This window comes from Cryptomeria japonica, chromosome 3 (genome assembly GCF_030272615.1).
Source record: "Cryptomeria japonica chromosome 3, Sugi_1.0, whole genome shotgun sequence".
NCBI classification, from domain to species: Eukaryota; Viridiplantae; Streptophyta; class Pinopsida; order Cupressales; family Cupressaceae; genus Cryptomeria; species Cryptomeria japonica.
In genome coordinates this window covers 309,525,647-309,550,483 of record NC_081407.1, presented here as the reverse complement: position 1 = coordinate 309,550,483, position 24,837 = coordinate 309,525,647, and the positions used below count along the sequence as shown (strand labels likewise).

The window sequence follows — 24,837 nt, the reverse complement described above, 5'->3', positions numbered from 1 at the left end:
TATGGTGTTCAATCTTTCTTTATTGTTCGTTCTTTAAATTTTTGAAAAATCCAAATACCCCCATTATACGAGGGAGCTGCCCCTCTCAAACGCAGAGAAGAATTACCATTTCTTTGTGATTCTTCAACTGTTGTGAACGCTTTGTTGCTAATTACAGGGCAAAACAGAGTTTTTCAAGAAAGTTTCTTAAAGCAACAAATCCGTTTACCAACAATTGTCAACCCACATTTAGTTTTGATAATCTTAAGACGGCCGAAGAGTGCATCTTCAATTTACGGATTTGAAGAGCTTTCTTATAAAATCCATCTAGTAGATATTCCACAATTTCTTCACTTTAGTCCGTTCGATGACATCGATTTGAGGCATTTTGTCAAATGGTTTGGAGCTTGTCTATGCCTTCCACATTTTGCATACATATTTACATTTCACGACATGTGAATGCTTCCTTAATATGCAATTATGTCTTCCAATGCTGCCTTGATGAATGTCCATACTGTTGTTTGAAGCATTTTTTTATAACTCTTATGGAGGAGGTTAAGAATGCTCCAGAACGGAGCATTTCTAACCTTCTTGACAAATCAGGCCCACAAGGTTACGAAATAAGCTTAGAGATGCTCCATTTTGGAGCATTCCTAACCTTTTTGTGAGAGGTTATAAATATGGGTTAAGAATGCTAAAAAATGGAGCATTCCTAACCATTTTGTTTCTCAAAGGTTATGATTATGGGTTAAAAATGCTCGAAAATGGAGCATCTTTAGCCATTTCTTTCAAAGACTATGACCTTGACCTCCAGAAACCATTGACCACGGAGGAAAATAAAGGAGAAATGAAAAAGATGTTTTTAGATAACTTTTTCCCTCAAATGACCAAAATATTAAAATAATCTAAAATATTAAATTATTTATTTAAAAAATAATTTAAATAATTTAAATTTAATGCCAGGCTCGAGAAAAATGACCATATCTTCCAAATGGTAGGGAGTTAGATCCTGAAATTTGAAACATTCATTGATGGTAGGGAAATGGGCCAACAAAATTATTTACTCCTCATGAAAAATCCTAAAATGAGAGATTTTAATCATTTCTAGGCGATGGACACCAAAATTTGAAGGATTAATATATAGTAAAATATGAACCGGGTTCAAGTGAAAATTGGCCAGATGACACAAAATGATGCTAAGGACATGTATATCAAATTATTTCCCTCAATTCTTGGTAATTTCCAAAATTCATCCATTTTTCATATTTTGACTTGCGACGACCTTGGTTCACGTGCTCACTACTTCTGCATAAACACCTATTGGATCGTCATTCAACATTGAGACTGATTTGAAGTTCAAATTTTAGGTATGCCAAATATGGGGGCAACATATATACATATATGTATGTATGTATATATATATACATATATACATACATACATATATGTATATATACATATATACATACAATGTATACATATATATATATATATATTTGTGTATGTATGTATGTATGTATATATACATATACATACATACATACATACATATATATATATTTATATATGTATATATGTATGTATGTATACATACATACATACATACATATATATATATATATATGTATGTATGCATGTATATATGTATATATATGTATATACATACATATATATATATATATATATGTATATATATGTATGTATATACATATATATATACATACATATGTGTGTATGTATATATATGTATGTATGTATGTATGTATGTAATATGTATGTATATATGTATATGTATGTATGCATATATGAAAATTAATAATTTTATAAAAGTCATATGTATATTGGTGCTGTTAACATGGTTTTGCTGAATTCTAAAAAAATATTTAGTATTGGCTAAGTTGTCCCATTTGAAATAGAATTACTTCCTATATGTATTCAGCCTTACTATTCGATCCTTGTAGGGACTTGATCAACAATTTGACCCTACACCATATGCAATCCGATCTATCAATGTTGGAGATGTCATCCCTTCACCATTGTCGCAAATTTTATCGTTTGAAAGAATGGCAACTGATCAAGATCAGAATGAGAGATACATGAAATTTGTCTTGTCTGATGGCATGCATATGCAATTGACCATTTTGTGAACCAGATATACTGAATAGTTGCATTCAAAGACCTTAAAGATAGGTTTCGTGTTGTTGTTGGAAAAGAATGCCTGTAGATATGTTTGGAGCACAAGCTAGGATATTTGATGTCTTTTCTTCCTTTGTCTTTACCAATTTTTCTACTGAACTTAACTCCATTTATAGAATTGAACAATTCCTTTTGTGCCTTTTATAGGGTTATAAGTATATTCACTCTAGAGGTAAAAATTGAAAATTGTACCTTGCTTGGAAAACCTAGGTATTTGTTTAAAGAGAAAGAACAACAAATGTTAGGGCGAGAAACACCTCCTCCCTCTAAACGTGCTCTTAAATTTGGCGTAGACTTGCCATCTCCACAAAGTAATGCTCCAGATAATATAAGCCCTATAAAAAGCTTGAACCCTTATCAAAATAAATGGATGATAAAAGGGCGAGTTACAAATAAGAGGAAAATGCACCAATATAGCACATCAAAAGCTAATGGTCAAGTCTTTAGTTTTGATATCATAGATGATAAGGGATGTAAAATTAAGGTGACTTTTTTTGATGAAATATCAGAATTGCATTACCATCGAGCTGATGAAGGGGTGTTCTATGTTGTTTTGAAAATTTTTGTTAAAGACACGAACACAAAATATAATAAGTTGAATAGCCATCTTGAGATTTTTTGACCGAGACCTTAGTTTTGAAGTGTTGTGCACTTGATGTTGCAGCTTTAGAGAAAAAATCTCGCTACACCCCAATTAATGAAGTTATTAACTACAACAACTACACTTTGATTGATGTTATTGGTGTCGTAGTAAATGTTGGTGACATTTCAATAATACATAGAAAAGATGGTAGTGAGGTGAAAAAAAGAATAATGAAAATAAATGATATATCAACTTTCACAATTGATGTTAATCTATGGGGAATATTATCTGAAGAGTTGGGTGAAGACTTGAAAAATATGCATAGTGCTGCAATATTTTTTATTCTAGCTGTGCAGAATGCTCAGGTGGGCTATTTCAATGAAAAAGTTATCAGTACCATAGTTGTAGCAACTCTAGATATAAAACCTTTCATCCCTGAGGCTGAAACTCTAAGAATGAGAGGAGAAATACCAGCATACCTTCACCCAGATTCTGCAAGTAGCAACTTGATTAGTAGCCGATATAATAGAATGACAATTGCATCCATCCTTGAATGTATGAGTGTTGCACCAGAGACTATTGAAACTAGTGTTATTGTTGTTCTTAGGTTCATAAAGGACGATCCTTTCTATTATACAAGTTGTCCACTTGAAATCAATGGTAAAGAACGTAAAATGAAATGCAACAAGTTAAATGATAATTTAAGGTTGTGCCCTAGATGCCAAACAACAATGCCTGAATGCAACTATAAATACCTGTTGCAGATGAAACTCCAAGATGCAACAGGCAATCTTTGGGCTAATGGATTTGAAGAGGTTGGTATCCAATTATTGGATACTTCTGCTAAATAACTATATATGTTGTAGTACGATATGTCTACAAAAAAACACCTTGATCTGTAATTAATAAATTTATGCACTAGACCTTTATGCTCTTGATTTCCAACGAAGCATACAATTTCGAACGTAGATTGAAAGTTAGAATTAAAAAAATTACTAAGGTTGATTATGAAGTTGAATGGACCAGTTTGCTTGTAGAGATCGCTTACATGGGCGCATCTACATAATTCCATACTCGAGGAAAACAGTTTTTTTGCATTGTTTCATTCATTCAGTTCAGCTCCTTCGCATGCATTTGTTATGATTACACAGTGTTCAGTTCATTGGAGCTCTCTCTTGGTTGTTCCCAAAACACTTTAGTGTCAGGTATGGAGACAAACGAATACGGATCTACAACACATTTTTTTTGGGGGTCCTTGCCTAGAACTATTACTGATTATTGTTTTGTTTGATTACAGATACTTCTTTCAATACTTAAGTTTGTTGAACACCCGTTTTCTTGCTTCCTTTTATTATTACAGTCTTATATTCCAACAAGCATTTCATGTTATTATTAAAAAATATTGTAATTATACATAATAAGATTTATATATACATATTTACACACAACCTTTTCTTATATGTGCATTTATACATATGCAAACATAGGCATGTGCACAACAGAAAAAAAAAAATCTTCCTCTTGACAGACTAACGTTTCTACACATATATACTGAAGTATATTTTTGTGTGTAACTATTTGGCTATAAAAAAAAAGGTTGTCTTCCTACTTCTATGTACGGCTTCATTAATATGTCTACATGTGTATAAGTGCATATAGATCTAATTCTAACCTGATTGTGTGCATGTGCATAAATAAATTTAATTTATGCTACGCTTTAGCTGAAAATACGAATCTCCCATTTTTAATTACGTTGTTGTATTTTGGACCATACCTAAATTCATCTCTGCTATTTTTTACAAGAAAAATGATCCCAATATATACATGTCAACATTGTGCTTTAGCTCTGATGAACTATCTTTCCTTTTAAATACATAATTGCATTTTGAACAGTGTCTAGAACTATCTACGTTGTTTTCATTAATATTTTTATGCATGTTTATGTGCATAATTCTTGTATTTTGTCCAATCTTGTTTTCTCTTTGAAATTATAGAATTGCCTTGGAATGTTTTATTATTGAAGTATTTAACTCTTTTGTCCTCATCTTTTCATTGCAGTGACCTCCCCTTAGGCATAAACCTTCTTTTAAATAAAAAAACACAGCGTACTTGCTTCTTGCATGTTACTTTGTGATTTGCATTCACTTTTCAATTTCACAACTATGTCATTAATGTATGGCTATCATAAACATGAAAAGGATGTATGTTTATTGCTCATGCCTAAACAATATTTATTGCTTCCATGTTTATGGTTATTCAAACTATAATTCTGGTCCAAAAATAGATGAAATCTCTTAAATGCTTCACTATATTATTTAATTATATGTTTCAATTGTGGTTTTGATTCATTTCTTCATTGCCTTCGTGTTCATAATTAGTGCAATTCAGCTTTATGCTTATATACATATTGTTTTCTTCTTTGCAAATTTCACGCTGTTCATATGCATTCTTTAAACTTATATCTTTCCTCATCCTCTTCATTCAGGTTTGAACAATTGAAGTATATATACATTAAATTGAAAAAATATATATGGCCTGACATGTACAAGAAAAAAAATAGTTATTTGCCCTTAAAAAACCCTTTGCTGCATAGTGAACAAAATTTTGAAACCTACATGCATACTTGTATACATATATGTGCACAAATATCCATTTACACATATATCTTTCTATGTATACATGTATATATGAACAAACATTTTATATGTGTGCTAGTATATTTATGTTAATCTATATATGTGTATATATCTATGTACTATACATGTATTTACATATGTCCATATATAGTTGTATAATATATGTATCCACACACACACACACCCACACATATGGGTCAGTGCAAGAAGCTGAGTCCACTTTTTGGCCAAAAAATACATGTCCATATATAGTTGTATAATATATGTATCCACACACACACACACCCACACATATGGGTCAGTGCAAGAAGCTGAGTCCACTTTTTGGCCAAAAAGTGGAAGTGTTTTCCCTATTTTTCAGATTTTGTCTCATTTGAGTTTAAATTTTCAAACACTTGGAGATTGAATCTTGGAAAAAGTAAGAAATATAAAAGATAGCCCTCTGAGTGTACTTTCCAAATATTTAATTTATTTTAATACCCACATAATAAAAAATAACTTTTGGAATGGAGTTCTGAAAATTATGTTTTATAAATGCCCATTTCAGGACCATACCATGCATGTGTACGACCCACTCTTTTTGACACAATTAAAATTATTTTCTCAAACCATTTTGGGAAATGGTTTGTAACACACTGAAGATTTATGAGCATATTTTTCTATATATATTTTTAAATATATATTTTTTAATTAATTTTTTAATGATCGTAATTATCTTTTTAAAAATTTGACGTAAACTTAACATTTTTTTTTTAAATAGAAAATAATTTTGTGTAAATTGATGACATATAATTTTTTTTCCAAAATTCAATAAAATAAAAAAGTTATTAAATTAACAAAATTAGTTAATATTTCAAGTTTATGGACCCAATTTAGTATAAATTAAAAGAAAAATAGTTAAAATAATTATTTTTTAAATAAATTTATATATTTAGAATCTAGACAATATAATCTGAAATGAGTTTTAATTTCGTATAAAAATTCTCTAATTATAGGCACGTAAACTATTTTAGAAGTTCATATTTGTGCTTTCATTCATGGAGATTTGAATTTGCAGGTCCATGTCTTAGGTGTGGCCATCCTAGGTCTATCCCAGGCCTAATCCTGAGCCAAGTGGTGGCTTGTGGAATCAACTTCCACATAACGGCTCCCCATTTTCAAACAAGGGCAGTTTGTGGAAAAAAAGGGTAAAATACGATTTAGAAACGGGGACCCGTTTTTAAAAAACAGGCCTTGGTTTTGTTTAAAAGCGGGCCCCCATTTTAGAATAAAACGGGTCCCATTTATTTTCGCTTCGGGCCGCCGTTACCTTTCGGCTTGGGAGCCCAAAGCATAAACGGGACCTCATTTTTTGAAAATGGTCCCCCGTTTTTAAGAGTGCGTTTTCCAACGGACGGACTTCCGCGAATTTGTGACTTATTACCTTGCACTTACCCATATATATATGTATGTATGTATGTATGTACATATGTATGTATGTATGTATATGTTTGTGCATATATTTCTATGTTTATATCATGGCCACATATATATATGTATGTACATGTATATAAATATATACATATGCATGCACGCACACACACACACACACACACACACACATATGCTGCAACATCACAAACACTCTTGTGTGCATAACTTCCCTGCTCATCAATTGTCATTCTAATACACCTGAAAAATATATATATATATATATATATATATATATATATATATATATATATATATATATATATATATATATCTGTGTGTGTGTGTGTGTAGATCTGCATGTATATATTAAATCTCCTTCTTCTAGCCTAACCTATTAATTAAACTAAGGTTTGATTAAGTACCCTTAGCCATTTGATTAAATAAATCTTATTTATTTGATTAAAATTCCTTTTCCCTCTTTTGATTAAATTCACATTTAATTAAAAATCTTTTTTGCAAATAAATAAATCATTATTTATTTGTGAATAGTACCTCCACTTACAAAATCCTACAAATGCAAGTTGCATCCCTTTTGGCTAAATTAAACCATTTTAATTTGCTAAAATATCTATTTTCCTCACCCACTTGCAAAATCCTATATTTTTCATTATTTCCCTAATCATCCTTCTAGAAACCTCGTAATCCCATCCTAATCATGTCCTTTCCCTAAATTTGGGGGAGTCACTTCTCCAAATTTGGAAGAAAGTCTTCAAAATGCATTTAGGACTTTATCTATTTCAACAAGTTAACTTGTTGAGTCTTCCAAACTTGTAAGGCTCTTACATGAGACTTGAGGGTTTTCTACCCTCTAGCAAGTTAACCTTTAAAGTCTTCAAAAGGTATTTAATGCATCTGACAATCCCACACTCCTTATCCATGATAGTTGTCCCTTTAACCATTTTCCCATGTTACACAAGAGTTTACCTCTTGGGTAATAGCATGTATCCCTGGTTAATGACATTATCCAATGATGTCACTCCTTGAGGTTATCCCTAATTGCTTGCTTAGCATCTAATGCTTCTTTAGCATCCTCTCAAGTCCTCTCAAGGTGACATTTGTCAACTCGGGATTGGATTGAATCTCTCCCATGGATTGATAGCTTTAAATCCTAGCCCTTGTTGAGATTACTCAATCTTAACCATCTATTTCTCTATTTGTCCTATAAATAGACCTCATTTCTTCAATTCAAGGATCTCAATCTTGTGCATACAAATTATAGTCATTTTGCAGGTTATCAAGGAGCTTATTTGTCATCGTCAAGCATCTAAGTCTTCTAGCATTAACATCATAACACTTAGCTTAATTGCATTATGTTTTAGATCATTTAGCCTAAATTACATATCAATTACATACTTTTTCATCTTCATCTATCTTAATTATCTCATCATAATATTCAATTTGGAATTAACTTAGCCTAGTATCTTCTCCACCATCTTGATCATAACTCTCTTTTCATCTTGCATCCTTAGCTTTCATCCATATCATCATGTTAACATTCACTGAGATCTTAGTTGCATTCATTTTGATCTTAGAATCATCATTTAAATCTTGTTTTCTAGGTTGACATCAAAGAGATCAAGTGCTCTTCGAAGTGAGGGCCATCTTGAATCTTAAGGATCTTTAGGGATACAAGAGCATGGAACGATTTTGAGAGTTTTTGGTTCACTAACATGTTTTTGTGATTACTAACTCTAATGTAATGTTTCATGTGTGTGTTTAAGGTGTTTTCTTCCATTGCAGGATGATCCCACATTTCTAGCACAAAATATATATAGGAAAAGAACTTAGCCGAGGTGCATTCCTTGCTGGAGTGCTATTCATAAAAAAATATTTTCTTCATCTTCAATTAGCGGAGGAAGGGTGGAGAACCATTGGAAGGGAATTGGGATTCTATCGATTGAAGATTGGGCTTCTACCGATTGAATCTTATTAATTCTATTTAAATTTACAAAATGATAAATAGTATTATATACATGGATTTCATCTTCATGAATTGCCAGTCTAATAGACTTTTATGCTTCTATATCTCTTAGATATGCATTGATGCTGCTATGCAACAATCTAATCTGAAAAAAAAGCTAGGAAGAAAGAAAAGAATAGGCTTTATTATGCACAACATAAAGAAGAAATCTAAAAAAGAAGCAGGATCAAGCGACATAGCGAGAAAAAAACCCCTAATATACTGCAACTGTTTCAACATTTGGCTGCAACACAATCTGAGCTTCTTGATATTGAGCAAACATTGTCTCTTGAACATGGCATCCATCCTCGACTTACACTACAATCCCATGAACTTGTTCTTCCATATTCAATTTCACAACACAATCAAACCCCTCTATTTCCTTCCCCTATAGTTCAAGAAACAAATACCCCTGGCATTGCTACAGCTAGACCTATGTTGAACCCTTTTAGGTCCCCTGAATTTACACACACATTGGCCACTTTTTGAAGAAGAATCGATAACTTATCACACCTACATATGTGTGCAATCTGTAAAGAAAAGTATATTAGTATGGTTGTTAGATGAAATCAACCCAAGGTAATTTGCTCTAGATGCTACAATGAAAAGGGCATTCATCGCTTCTTATGTGAAAACAATATGGATCCTGGTAAACAACCATTTATTTTAAAAAGGCTTACCCAGGTAGAGGAAATGCTTATAGAAAGGGTTGGTCCTGTTTTGCAAGTTAGCCATGCAAGAGGGGGTCAATACAAGTATACAGGACACATTATCAATTTCCCACAGGACATTTTAGAAATAGCTACTACTTTGCCATACAAATTGCATTAGTTTGAAGTACTTATTGTTCAAAGGATGAATTTGGAGAGGAAAAATTATGATTGCTATGTAAACAGGTTCCATGCTATGGATGCATTAAATTACAAAATCCAACATGACCAATATTACAATGATGTTATAATTGATTTTGGTGCAACAAATTTATTGCTAGAAACGACTACTGATCTATCAGATTTGTTACATGTGTTTGAAGATTGCATTGATCAGCCAACTATCCCAACAACTCAAGAAACATCATTTGATATTGATGGAATTGAATTAGAAAGCACATCATCATTTATTCTAGAACTGCCATGTTCAACACGTGAGCTAGATGCCATTAAAAAAATGTTGCAACTAGATATGGATGACAACAATATAATGGTTTGGCCTGAAATAACTAGCTTGCCCATAAATGAATACAACATTGAAGCGTTGTTTGCTATGGCTTTCCCAATGTTGTTCCCAAATGGATCATCATTGCCACTCTAGCCAAGAGAAAAACATGTTCATTTGCACAAATATGCTTTGCACTTAATAGGATATTACGACTAAAGATTTGGGCAGTATGTTAGATTTAGGTATTAGCTTTATAATATTATTATGAGACTCCGTTTACAACAATCAACTAATATTTTCATAAAGGCCAATTTGGAAGAATCTTTGCCAACTACTTTGCAAGATTTGTGCCAACAATTAAAGGATACACCTTTTGATGAATTGCCAATACAATTGATGCATTTTGTAGCTTCACTGAATGGTACTCGAGCATATTGGAATAAATCTCATAGACCTCACTACAATGATACACCAATTGGGAACACCCACATTATTTTTCACGCTAAGTTCAATAGATACAAAGTGGCCAAACCTACATAAATTATTCTCAACAAACTCCTCCACAAATTTGCAACCGACAAGGAAACAATATATAGAAAATATTGTTCACAACCCTCATGTTACAACATTATACTTGCATTTTAGATTTGCAATCTTTTGCAAGGAGGTTAAAGAAAAACTTTTCAAATCGAAAGACCATTGGTATAGGTATAAATGAAAACATTGTGGGTCATCACACATTCATGGATTTCTATGGTTGTCTGATGCACCTAATATAGATATCATCGATTGGACAAATTATGAACACATGCATGTAGCAAAATTATTTTTTGACAAATACGTCTTAGCTTGGAATCCTCGCAGCCAGCTTGAACCAAGCCAATAGACTGTGTATGCGCTCTATGTCTGACCCATGTCTAGCTGATATAGAACATATTTTATCTATTGATCCATTTTTAGATTATGAGGAGTTGGTGAATGTTGTTCAGCGACACACAAAATGCTTAGAACATACTTGCTTAAAAAAAAGGGCCCCACATTGCACTATCGATATAAAGCTCCATGGCCTGAACAAGAAGTTTTGACATTGATTGTTGATAATAACCAGAGGCCATGTTACCAACTAGAAAGAAATGACAACTGCTTGAATATTCACAACCCAATTATGCTCGCAATATGGCGAGCAAATGTAGACTACCAACCCGTCTGTTCCAAAAAGGTTGTTCTCTAATATATCTCTAAATATGCTTCCAAATCAAAAATCTTTATTAATATGCTCAAAAAAATAGTTGTTGCAACTAATAGTGAAGATACTATTTTATTGTCCTATCAAAGATTCATGATCCAGGAATAGTTGTTGACCAAGACATTAGTGCACAAGAAATTTGTCACATGTTGTAAAAGCTGCCATTGATCAGTTGTAGCTACCATTTTGTCATGATCAATGTTGGTAAGAAGGTTTTCTAACGTGTTACCAATTCAAATGACAATACTGAATTTTGCATGTTTTATATCTCTACATATATGGAAAGGCCTATTGAATTGGAGCAGGCTTCCTTGCTACAATTAGTACACCAATTTTCATACAACAGCCAACGAAAGAAAGGTAAATGGAAAAAGATACAAAAGAAAGCAATTGTAAATGTTTACCTACAATTTAAATTCTCACCAAATGAAGATAGCGATGAGTTTGAAACATATTGTTAGAAGTTATTGCACACAACTGGTTACTTACGTTGGCATATTAATGGCATTGAACAAGACTACAAAATACAAAATCATGGAAACTCTAATGATGATGATTTCTTACAGTTAGAAAATGTGGACCAATATGAATGGGAGTACCTTTCACAAATGGGTGCTTCAAACAAATTCAACAAAAATAACTTGCAAATTCTAGGAAGACGTGATTATGATATTAATTTCAATTGGAATGCCATTGATCTCTCTGATCGGCTTGATAATGTTGTCGTTAATTTCATATGTATGAAAAAACTAGATTTCCAGCCTGGTCTTTGGCAAACATCTTCTTCAGATGGTGATACTTTCCATTTAGCAACCTAACAATAGGTTGCACTTGACATTATACTTTCCCATTATGCAGCTCATCAGACCAATGCACCTCTATGAATGATTATACGAGGAACCGCAGGCACTAGTAAATCCTATCTGATTGAATGTATTAGAAGGAAGCTGAACACCTTCTCTAATGCTAAAAGCAACCCATTTCTTGTGCTAGCCCCAATAGGTGTTTTGGCATATAGCATTCAAGGAACAACAATCCACGTTGCCCTTCAGATTCCTATTAAAGAAATGCAACCTTTGACAGACCAGTCTTTAATGGTTTTCCACGAATAATACAAGGATTTACAATACATTCTAATTGATGAAATGAGTTTCTTGGCCTTAAACTGCTTTGAAAAATAAACAGTAGATTGTGCCAAGCATTCCATCATAAGCAACAAGAACCATTTGGCGGTGTCTCGATAATCCTTGTTTGTGATTTGGGTCAGCTGCCCCCTGTAATGGATAAAGCTTTGTATGCATTGTACTCTACAACTCCCACATTATGGTGCTCTTTCACTATGGTTGTTACATTGAATAACACTTTCCACCACCAAGGTGCATTTGAAACACAACAATGATTTCATACTATCCTCCACAACATTAGAAATTCCATTGTCCTCTAGACAAATTGGAACACTCTTATGATTCGATCGTCCACTAAATTCGCTGTTGAGGAAAACTCACAATTTGACAGCTCCATACATTTATTCGCAACAAATGCATCAGCTAGACAACACAATATCAAAATGTTAAAGCAATTGCACTTGCCAATTGCCCGATGTGTTGCTCAGATAGCAAGGAAAACTAATGTTGACTAAAATAATGATGAGAAGCTCCCATCTGAAATACTCCTTTGTGCAAATGAGCAAGTAATATTAATTGCTAATTTATGGATAGAGGCCGAACTTGTGAATGGCTCATTAGGAGAAATCAAAACCATTGTTTATGATATAAATTGTAAATTGCCAGAGTTGCCAAAATATGTCGTTGAATTTCAACATTACAGTGGGCCCCATTGGGACATAACAAATCCAAAATGGGTTCCTATATGTCCTATAGCTCGAGGAAGTCATACGCAGCTCCCCCTAACAATGTCTTGGGCTATTGCTATTCACAAATCTCAGGGCCTCACTTTGGACAAAGCGACAATTGATATTGGTACGATTGTAAAACAAGGTCTCACATTTACTGCACTGTTAAGAGTCAAATCGCTTCAGGGCTTGAGGATTGAGCCTCCTTTCACTTTCGAGAGGTATTCAAAATTGCAAAACAATTCTTATACCACTATTAGGAAAAAGGAAGAGGATAGGTTGCAAGATCTCTCTCATCAAACTTCAACATGCATTTCCAAAATCCACTCTAGTAGGTAACATATTCACATTCTATCTTCAGATGCTAAATTCTTTTATTCTGTCTATTGTTTCTGCATATCTCGATTGGTTTCATTGTACAAGCTACTTCCTAGACACAAAAAAAAATAGCCCAACACAAAAAAGGTATGATTTTGCTTCCTTGCCTTTTAATTCATGCATTCTAAGTCTCTCATATCTTTTGGCTTATACATTCTACTCCTACAACAAGGATTCTAGTCATTTTTTGCATGGTCCAAGAATTCTTAAAATAAAAACAACCTATACAGGTGAAATATTCTCTTCCTGAATAAAGCTTACATTTATGTGCATATTACCCAGATAATTCACTGTTTCAGATTACTTTCTTTCTTGCACGTTTAAATGTTGGAAAATATGCATCCCATGTAGAAATTTCATTTGGATTTTTTTTCTGTACTGTTAATTATCTTCTTAGTGTATTTCTCACATACCATTTCATATATACATGCTCCACCTTACAGAAGTGTATATTTTCTTTGTGTTTTGGGATGGTATCTTCTATTTTTTACCCAACAGAAAAATGATTGAGATATCAATGATCATATATGTAATTCTCTTACAATACAAACAATATATTTTTAAGTCCTCTAAAATTATAGGTAAGGACATTGGGCAGATTTAGAATGTGACTACAAGCACAGATCATAGGGTTATTCTCCATTTCACTCTTTTTTGTTTAAGTCTTTTACACATTTTATACGCAATGGATATTCCTTTATATTGGTTTTCCTTTCAATCTTATATAGAAGCAACAACAAAAAAGGACATCATAATTGACTCACTCTGTACATATGTCTAATATGGAGAATTCAGACAAAAACGTTTATACTGTCTTTGGAGGATGTTGTTTAATGATCTCCATCAACCTGTCTATCTATATGGGGAGAACTTTCTAGGATTTATCTTGAAAATTCAAATGGCACATTTCCATTTATCAAATAGTTAACATGCATTGTCTATGCTTCCACATTTTGCATACATATGTACCATATATATAATATCACTTTCTGCATTCCGCTACCGTGCCAATGACTAAAGATTACAAAAATGTACAAGCTTGTACACAAGGGACAACTCTATTGACCAGGCACACTTAAACATATTCTTTGAATTTCTTCCACACCAAACAACCAGCAAGTTTACCAAATAAGAATCTAAAGTGTAATATACTTAAGGTAACTCTTTCAAAATCTACAACCCACCCACAAATTACATACATTCTTTTTTTGGACAACTCTTATATTGTTTCCAAATAATTTTAGAATCGCAAAGCTCTTTAAATTTCATTATCTATTATGATCTGTTGTCTTTTAATTTTCATTTTCTTCTAAAATAGATACTTCTTTTGTTTTGCACTTTAAACTTTCACATAGCTTCCACTCATTGTTTTTCATTTCTTCTTTCAGGTACCCATATCTCCAACAACAACAACTCCATTTCATAGTCTGCTTCAAAATTGGCATTATTTCTATCCTATATTGATTAATGCACACCTTGAACATAGTCGTCCTATCGGCTTTTCATTGCACGCATAAAAAAATGTGCAACTGCTAGTTATATATGTTCCCTAATTTTAATATGTGGGATTATCTTAAATGGTTGTTAATGATGCCACACTTGTTGAAATGGTAGAGCCAACATAGAACTGAAAAAAATAAACCATGATTGCAGAGAATGGCACAAATGAAAAATATTATTGATTTGATTTTGTAGGATAAAATATATTATCAGATACACATTCATTCTAAATGTGTGGCTTTAAATAGGAAATACAAAACAACAAATGGTTGTGTAACTGCACAACTAAAAACACAACCGTTGGTAGTTATATTAATTAAATCTAAACTAATGTAATAACACCAACATTCCCCCCCTTATTACATTAATCTGAACAAGAGTGGAAGTTGCAAGGGTTTTAATCCAACCCTCGAGTGACTTTGATGAAGCGCCTTCACCAATCCTCCTCACTCGCCCAAGAAACATCGAAATGACTGCATCAGTGGATCTCCTAACCGCAAAACCTGGAACTGTCTACACAAGAACAAAAGTTCCCACCTCCCCTGCACAATGAGACACATTTCCTCGGAAATTGCACATCTCCTTTGAGTGTGTTTAATGCCTCCTCCAGTGTTGTACATGAGACGCCTTTCCTCTGAAAGTCCAATCCACATCTCCTCCGAGTGTGTCTAATGCCTCCTTAAGTGTTATGGAAACTTGATCACTACCACTATGCCTGCACAATCCTATCCCTCCCCTTGTTCCTACAAGGGACAATCACACTACCAAGCTCCCTCTTCTCTTCAGGGACAGATAAATCGCACCCCCTTTTTAGGGACAAATCTACCAAGCCTCGGCTTTACAGGGACATAGATAGGTTGCTTCTCATGCAATGATCATCTCTGAGCGAGAAGCTAACTCGAAATGATAAAAGATCCTCCTGCCTCTGTTGCCTCTGACCTCTTGTCAATATTCACTATTCTCTAAAGTAGAAATCTTGTATCAACCCCTATATCATCTGATGGACTGTCAACATCAGATGAGTCATTTTTATGTACTGCAAATCCACAAAAGTTGGCCTCACCTTCTGTTGCAACAAAAGATGTATCTTTCTTTAACTTTCCATCGATTAGATCTTTGGCCCGTTGAAAACAGTTCATCTGCACATGCCCATTTTTCTGACAATAAAAGCATTTGAATTCTCTTCTACTGGAAACATTAGATTTATTCCTAGCAACCAAAGCACATTCTTCAGGAAGTTGGTAGTTCTTATTAGTTCTATTTCCTTCATCAATTAGAGAAGAGATTATTGTTTCCAAGCTAGGATTTATTTTGTTTAGAGTAAAGACAATATGGTCAAAACTAGAAGGCAAATTGTTAAGTAATATTGCCTTGGCATCATCATCAGCAACATGAGCATTTATACTTGCAAGTTGATTAAGGAGAGAACAAAAAATGCTTATATACTGAATAATATTATCACCTCCATTCATCTTTAACCTGAACAATTTCTTCTTAATAAACATCTTGGCACTGGAAGCCTGAGAACCAAACAAGACATTGAGCCCGTCCCATATTGTTTTTGACGTCTTTGATAAATCAATATGATGCAAGTATGCATCTGATAAACCAAGACCAATCAATGTCATGGCCCTACGATCTTTTGTCGTCCACTTCGTTGCTGCATTTGCATCTTGTGGCTCTGTTACAGTCCCATCCACAATCTCCCACAAATCTTTCTCAATTAATGATAGTTGCACTTTAATGTGCCATGTGTGGAATTCATGCCCTTCGAATTTAGGAATTGTAACTACTTCATCCATTATCTTTATCACTCAAAGACAAATAAAATGATAGCAAAAGATTTGTGATGTCACCCTATAAAGAGATAGTCCATTTCATACCTCTTTTCTTGATACACGATTGCAAGATTCTAGTTTGGCGTTTGGACTTGAATCATATCTCTATTTTCACTTCCACCTTCCTTTTATTGTTCCTCTCTCATCATTACAAACACTGAAATCATGTCATTGCCATCTACAGTTCTTCTAAGTCACGCCCAGTAGCCGCTTTGTCTCCTCTGTAACACAACAAATGCAAAAGCCAATCCCAATCTTATTCCTCCATTAGCCACATATCATAGAAACAAGTTTTCGCTCTGATACCATGTTGAAATGGTAGAGCCAACATAGAACAAAAAAAACTAAACAATGATTGCAGAGAATGGCACAAATGAAAAATATTATTGATTTGATTTTGTAGGATAAAATATATTATCAGATACACATATTCATTCTAAATGTGTGCCTTTAAATAGGCAATACAAAACAGCAAATGGTTGTGTAATTGCACAACTGAAAACACAACTGCCGGTAGTTTTATTAATTAAATCTAAACTAATGTAATAACACCAACAACACTTGCAGTTATTCAGGCTTTATATGTCCTTTGTGGTGGTGGAGACAGATGAAGATTTTAGCCCTTCGTTGACATGAGTGATTGAAAATATATCAACATAAATAAATCAACGACGAAAGAATACAAGGGAAAAAGGAAACTCATTCATGCAATATAATTCGCCACAGAAAGAGTTCATAGAAAAAAAAGGAAACTCATTTTGCATTCAATATAATAATAGCTATGATTTCAGTAGTAATTAATATATGTGCTTTATAAATATATGATTTGACATTTGATATTAAAATATGTAATATAAAAAAAAATTGAATTAATTTTTTCACCCACTCTTTGTAATATAGACCAATAGAAAGAAAGAAAAATGAGATTTATATAATCGTGTATAATAAAAAAATAATATGAACAATAGAAGTTTCATTCAAAAATTTTAACTATGTAATATGATTGATCAAACTAAGAGAAAAATTGAATGCAATGGATGCATTAGTCTACCACTACCACTACCACTACCACTACCACTACTATTACTACTAAATATTTGTGTCAATAACTATTTGGAAGTACTTTTTAATGTTTAGCTTTTAAAAATGTATTTTTCTTAAAAATTAAAAGAAATACATAAAGTATTAGTTGTGTTGTGCCAATATGGTCTTGATGTGGAAAGAAGAAAGAAGTATTTGAGAAAGATGTTGGATGTTCAAGGAACATCTTGGTATGCTCTATATGATGTTAGATGGTTTGTTTGATGGTGCATTATGACTTAAATGTGTGTTTCAATGTAACTACTTTGGTCTTACCAACAAAAGTTGTTCTTCTGTTGCGATGAATCTTTGGATGTCTCCACTTGTTTTCATGATTGTGTTGCATTGATTTTGTGTCCTACCTTGGTGTTTGGAGATCCATATTGAGCTTATTCATCTGGAAAATATTTTTTGGGTCAGCTAGTGATGTGTTGCTTGGTATATCTACATGTTACCTTGTTTTTTACCTTGGAAGATATGTAATAGCGTGTCTAACTACTTATAAAAAAAGTGTATATATAGAAGGTCAAATTGGTGTTGATTGTGTAGATGTATGTGTGGATCATAATGGGTGTTGCACTTACATGATAATATCATTTACAGAAGTCAATGATGTGAAGTTGTGATAGAGAAAGTGTGTGGCGATTGTTGTGAAGTTGGTTGCTTGAGACAAAGATTCAAGGAAAACTTCACAGTTGGAGATTGTTGGAGGTAGTGTTGTTGAAGGACTATTCATTCCTGATTCATATATTGATGTGTACTTTGCTTGGAGACAATGAGTCTTCTTTACAAATTTTGTATCTCGCTTTGAGGTAGTGCATCTCAGCCTGCAAGTCCTTTGTATCTTGCCCTGGGACAGTGCCTCTCAATCACCAAGTCCTTCATAAAGTAGAGTGCTTCCTTGGTAGTGAACCTAAAATAAAATTTTAATCATTTCATATATTGTGAGTCGACTCTCACTAGGATTTTTCTCTTTTTGGTATTTTTCACATAAATCAGTGTTATCTTGTTCATGGCGATTCGTTGGTTCATCTTTCATTATTGCTAATAAGAATAAGGTCAAACCGATTGTGGATTATGAAACTAAGTTTAATTATTTGGTCCTGACCGATTCAACCCCCTCTCAATCCTAAAGTATGTTCAATAGACTATTCAAATTTCATTGATGGGGGAATTCGTAAACTTGTTACACTATGTGCTCTTTTCCCCAAGGACATACTTACACTCAATTATTATGTAAAAGGACTTGTTGATTGCAATTCCATGTTTATAAGATCTATGTTTTGAATAGACACGTAAATTGTGGGTTCTATGACACTAGACACATCAAAATCTACAAGGAGTTTTTCTCCATGTTGAGCAAGCAACTAGAAGTATCTCTTACGATTGGTGATATTGTCATGTCTAATTAAATAAATATTATCTAAACCTAATTCTTCTATTAATTAAATAAATCTTTATTTATTTAATTAATTCATTTATACTCTTCTAGCCTTATTCCTCATTTAAATAAATACATTTATTTATTTAAATTATCCTTTTCCTAAATTAAATAAATATCTTATTTATTTAATTATCCTACTTCTTCTATTAATTAAATAAATCTTTATTTATTTAATTAATTCATTAGCTTTTTCTACACATGACACATGTCATTCATCTCTTAATTCATACACTACCTACCCCTTTCATTATTTTGGTATTTCTTTTACCTACCCTCTAATCCTAGCCGACCTCCTTTTTACACCTCTCAATCTTATCCCTCCATTTCATATTGTGTCTTCTATTTAAGGAGATGCCTTCTTCATTATCAAACCCTAATCACTCACCCTAATGACTAATCTTGAAGACTTGGCTACACTACGATCCTACTTACAACCACATTCCGTTTTTTGTTGAGCTCTTGTGCATATAAAATCTAAGAGCAAATATATCAAGCAAGATCAATGGAGATAGGAAGAATGGAGATCAGAACTCTATTGGACATGTGATGGTATAATCCTTGTGATTTTGTTTTATTTTGCATTGTCTTAGGTAATCTTCATATGTTATGGTGGATCTTTGTTGTTGTTAGGCTAGGGTTTTTGTGGTTGGATTCATTTAGCCTTTCAATCTTGTTATTATTGTTATCCATTTTCACCATACACATTTTGGCACGACAGGTGAGACTTTTGTCCCTTTGCATTTAACTTTCTTGTTGCAGATTTTGTGTTTTTGAAGTTGCAGATCGGACATTTTTCGACGGCATTTTAGGTATTTCCGCGTCTGCGAGCGTTCGGACCGCGTCTCTGAGTTTCAGGAGCGTTTGCGGAATCTGGAGTCGCGTCTGTGTTTTCGACAAGTTTTATTTTGCAGGTTTCAGACAGGGGCGTCTGTGTTTCAGAAGCGCGTTTGAGTTATTTCTTCCCGCGTCTGTATCGGATAAAGGCGTCTGTGATTTTTGGCCGCGTCTGTGCATCGCAGAGTCGCATCTGTGTCATCCAGACGCGTCTGTGTCATAGGTAACAGCGTCTGTGTTTTTATTGTTTCGAAATTTTCATTGATTCAGTTTTCGGATTTCGCACTTAGGGTTTCAGATCTGGTTTATTTTTGGACTAACCCTTTCAGATCTAGCTAACTAAGTTTGTGCAGCTTGTCTTGGAGGCAAAAATTTTTTTGTTGAAGGCCCCTCTTTCACAAAGTCTTTTGGGTTTCTAAAATTTACCTAACTTGTGTGCTTGCAGGAAGGGGTGATCATTTGGAACAACCCAAATTACTAACAAATTTTGTTGCAGGTCCTTGGCTAGGGTTTTGAAATTTTGTTGTGTGCCTTGTTTTCATAGATTAGCAAACACTTCCATTGGTGCACTAAAATTGAATCATTGTCTTTTGTGTCTTGAGCAATGGGCTCTTTTTGTTTAATCTTTAGAGGGTCTATCTTCCCGTGTGGTCATTAGGACTACTAGTGAGAAGAGAACGACCCAAGTGGTAGCAAAAGAAAAGCCATCTTCTTCCAAACCACTATAAATAAATGTATTCATGGTGAAAACTATGAATAACGTATGCTGATTAGTTCATACCGACACTATGTCTCCCCATAAACCCGTTTGATCAAATTTATTTGATCATTTGTAGGGCGTAACCCCTACCGGCTGGGAGCCTTCTGTATTTACAGAGCTGAAAGTGCCGCATGTATGGCCACACGAGCGGATGCCCTTACTAGCACCTTTTTGTTTTAGAAGCCCAAATCCTTCTAGTTGTTGGGGCAGGAGGTCGGACCTCTGGTAGCGGCCCACACACATACGGTTCTTAGTAGAGATACAAAGTTCGCCATGGGGAGTTTTCATGGGGACTGATACTTGGTTGACCCGAGAAGTGAGTGCCGAGGGTGGAGCCAGTGAGGTCAAGCATCTAAGTATCCGCTCTGAATAGCGTAGCCTCGGGGGTAAAACCCTATGTGGGATCAACAACTATTGTTTTGGCCAGCCATAAGAATTGTGCTTGTCTTATGTTAAACATTCAAACATTCAAGACCAAACAAAAAAACATTGTGTCTTTTGTGTCTTCAAGTGTATGCAAAACATTTTACATCAAACAACACACTTTCTTGGAGTCATTTTGAAGTCTAAACACTTGCAAACATTGAGTCCCCATCAACATTGTGTCCTCTTGTCACGAAAAACAGTCAAACAGTCGGATTTGGTCACAACAAAACAACTTCACAGATTGGAAAAATTGCACGAAGTTTACAGAAATGCATCTGTGTCTGTTTTAACCGCGTCTGAGTCATCTAAGCACGTCTGTGAAGGGCATAATAGCGTCTGTGTGTCCAGAAGCGTCTGTATCAAACAAAGACACGCCTGTGTCTGGGAATCGCGTCTGTGAAGTATACAGAAGCGTCTGTGTCCAGAATTGAAATTTTTTACAGTCCAGCAAAAAAAAGAAATCAGTTTCGGAATACTTGAGCTTCCTAGGTTGTTTCTTCAGGTTTCATCTAGCATTTAACTTGTCTTTGGGTCCCATACAGTCCATCATTGCTTCACATTTCTCATTACAGTCACAATTGTCTAAACTTGAGTCAAAAGGGTCACTTGCTTGTCCTCATCATACTTTTTCAACACACTACAAACAACTACACTTTGCTAAGTGGTTCCTCATCAAGGTTTCTTACCTTTGGGTTTCATTTGGTCTTACTTAGAGTCAAGGTCAGCTTACCTCATCAAGAGAAACTATCCTCTCTTTGGAAGTCACACGTACTCTACTACATACATACTTGGTCTTACATTTTGGACATTGCAAGTACACCTCAGATTTATTTACACTCCATACAACTCTTGCTCTTCCATACTCTTGCCATTTTTCATCTAGTCTCTCACATCTTGGTCAAATACCTAGTTCATGGTTGAAACCTGTCTTCAAAAATCTAGGAGAAAAGCTAAAGAAGCTCAAGAGTCCGCAAACATGATTTCTTATGAGTATGACAATGATTTATTTTTCAATCCTGAGCACACTACATTGCTTGACATGGATGTTTATAGAAACATTCCAAATGTGGAAAACGCAGACACTACAAACAACAATGCTACACACAATGACAATGTGGACAACTTTTCAATACATTCAGCTGATGTAGAAGAATCCATTATGAATCCTCATTTCAATAGATTGGTTGAAGAAATAATGAGGAGAGATCGACAATACTTCTTACACATGATGGCACAAAGTGGAGCTAAAATACCTCATGACTTTGACATGTCTCAACTTATGGAAAATCGACCCTCGCAACAAACTCACTCCAACATGGATCAAAGGAGACGTAATAGTGGAGGAAATAGAGGACCGCATATGAATGTCATGTTACAACTCATTGAGGTAAAATTACGTTGCCAAGTGCCTCCACTAAAAATACCACTTCTTCATCAACCAAACCTGAGTATGACCTTGTAGAACAGTTAGGGAAGACACTCGCACTCATCTCCATCCTTGAGCTCTTACGCATATCCCCCGCTCATAAAGCTATTCTTGACAAAATCTTGAGAGACGCTGCCATTCCTACTGATCTGAACGTGGACCAGTTTCAAGTCATGGTGGGATACCTATCCGTTCCGCACTACCTTACATTCACAGAAGCCGATGACACCTCCGTAAGTCAGCCACATAATGCACCTTTACATGTTGAAGCCTTCATACACAAACATCGAATAAAGCGAGTCCTGATAGATGGAGGAGTTGGTCTAAACATTTGTACATTGAGCACCATTAAAACAATTGGGATATTCTGATAAAGCTGTGAATTCAACAAATCAAATCACCATCAAGGCATATGATGATGAAGAGCGCTCATCCAAGGGCATAGTCACCTTACCTCTAAGAATTGGGCCAGTCACAAAGGATGTGGTTTGTCAGGTCCTAGATTTGGATCTCACTTATAATATATTGCTAGGACGTCCTTGGATTCATGAGATGAGGGCAGTCCCATCAACATATCATCAATGCATTAAGTTTCCTCATAATGGAGTCGAGGTAATAGTTAACGGTGATCCTAATCCGTTCATATATTGCAATAACCTGAGATCACATACTGAGACCATCATTCCCAGTAATCGTGAGGCTGCTCCTTCTTCGACATACATTGACCCTGAGTCATTGAAACCTTCGACATCAAAACAAGGTGAACTTAAAGGCAAATTTCAGGACAAAGGCATGGGAGAATACACTTTAAATCAGACAATGTATTTACGACAAGTCATGAGCTCTCCAAAAGAATATGGAAGGCCACATCCTAACAAACAAATATCCATCATGATACTCAAATGGGATCCTACTACCTTTCAAAGATGGGGCGAACTAGAAGAGGAAGATTTATACAAAATGCTCTACAAAGACATTGAAGAGGACACACAAGATCAGATCAATATACCCTGTGAGAAATATGGCAAAGGCTTCAAGATTCTACAAAAATTTGGGTATGATGGAAAAAGCCCTCTTGGGTTACGCAAAGAAGGTGTCATGGAGCCCTTACAACCTGAATTGACTATAAAAAGGGAACGCTCAAAGGGACTTGGTTTTCTGACTTCCAAGATCCACACTAAAAGGATAGAAAAGGCATCACAAATCAAAGTTGCCAAAGTTCAACAAGAGGATTGCTATTCCACAGATTCCAATGAATGGGAATGGGGTTCAGACAAATCCTCCAGTGACTATGAGCTCACCGAGACATTCAGAGAGCCAGATGAACCTACAGAAGAAGAGGAATTTTATAAAAAGTTCAGAGTTGGTCAAGAAACAACCCATAAGGATTGCACACAGTCTTCGTTTCAAGGTTCTAGGTCGAAATCACATAGGATGAGGACACCTGTCCCGGAAGGCGCTACTAGTGACGAAAATTTGGATTCGCTTGCTATCGAAACTGATGAGGAGAGTGCCATCGATGACCTCGACGATTGCCTCGATATACCCGAATATAACCACATCTTCACTTTTAGCCCCGCAAACTCCGAAAACATTAAAGGCCTTCCCCTTGTTCACCACCAACTCATTGACTGGGATTATGAAGGACCAGCACAATTTGACACATTTTAAAATGACGAAGCTATTATTGACTATCTTGGCATACGAGATGATCTTCCCCCTGGTGACCACAAAGCAGGATACACCATAGAACTCAACAACATGGCATATTTTGGTGAGGGTGTCGGACCTTCCAGTCGCAAAAATGTGAAAATAAGAACAAATCAAGGGTCTTATGGCGAAAACCACACTATGGCGCTATCTGATTCCAAAAAAGTAAAAAGAAAGGACGTATCTGAGGGCGAAAACCTCCCTGAGGCACCCGAAGATGGAAGGCTCGACATTCTCCCAGCATCATATGAGGAAAAGTCATCCATGTTGGTAGAGGAGACTATCAAGACAAACATTGGTACAGAAGAGGTTCCACACAATATATTCTTGGCTCAATCATTGACAGAGTCCGAAAGGT

The 24,837-nt window shown here is 34.7% G+C and overlaps 1 long non-coding RNA gene across 1 annotated transcript in view; it reads left to right on the top strand.

The window, feature by feature from the left end:
* The window catches only part of LOC131874495 (uncharacterized), a 49,970-nt gene extending 35,041 nt beyond the window's left edge, over positions 1-14,929 (top strand). The window contains exon 3 of the long non-coding RNA XR_009371851.1: positions 14,850-14,929. This is a non-coding gene — a long non-coding RNA (uncharacterized LOC131874495). The remainder of the gene's footprint in view (positions 1-14,849) is intronic.
* The last annotated feature ends 9,908 nt before the right edge of the window (positions 14,930-24,837 follow it).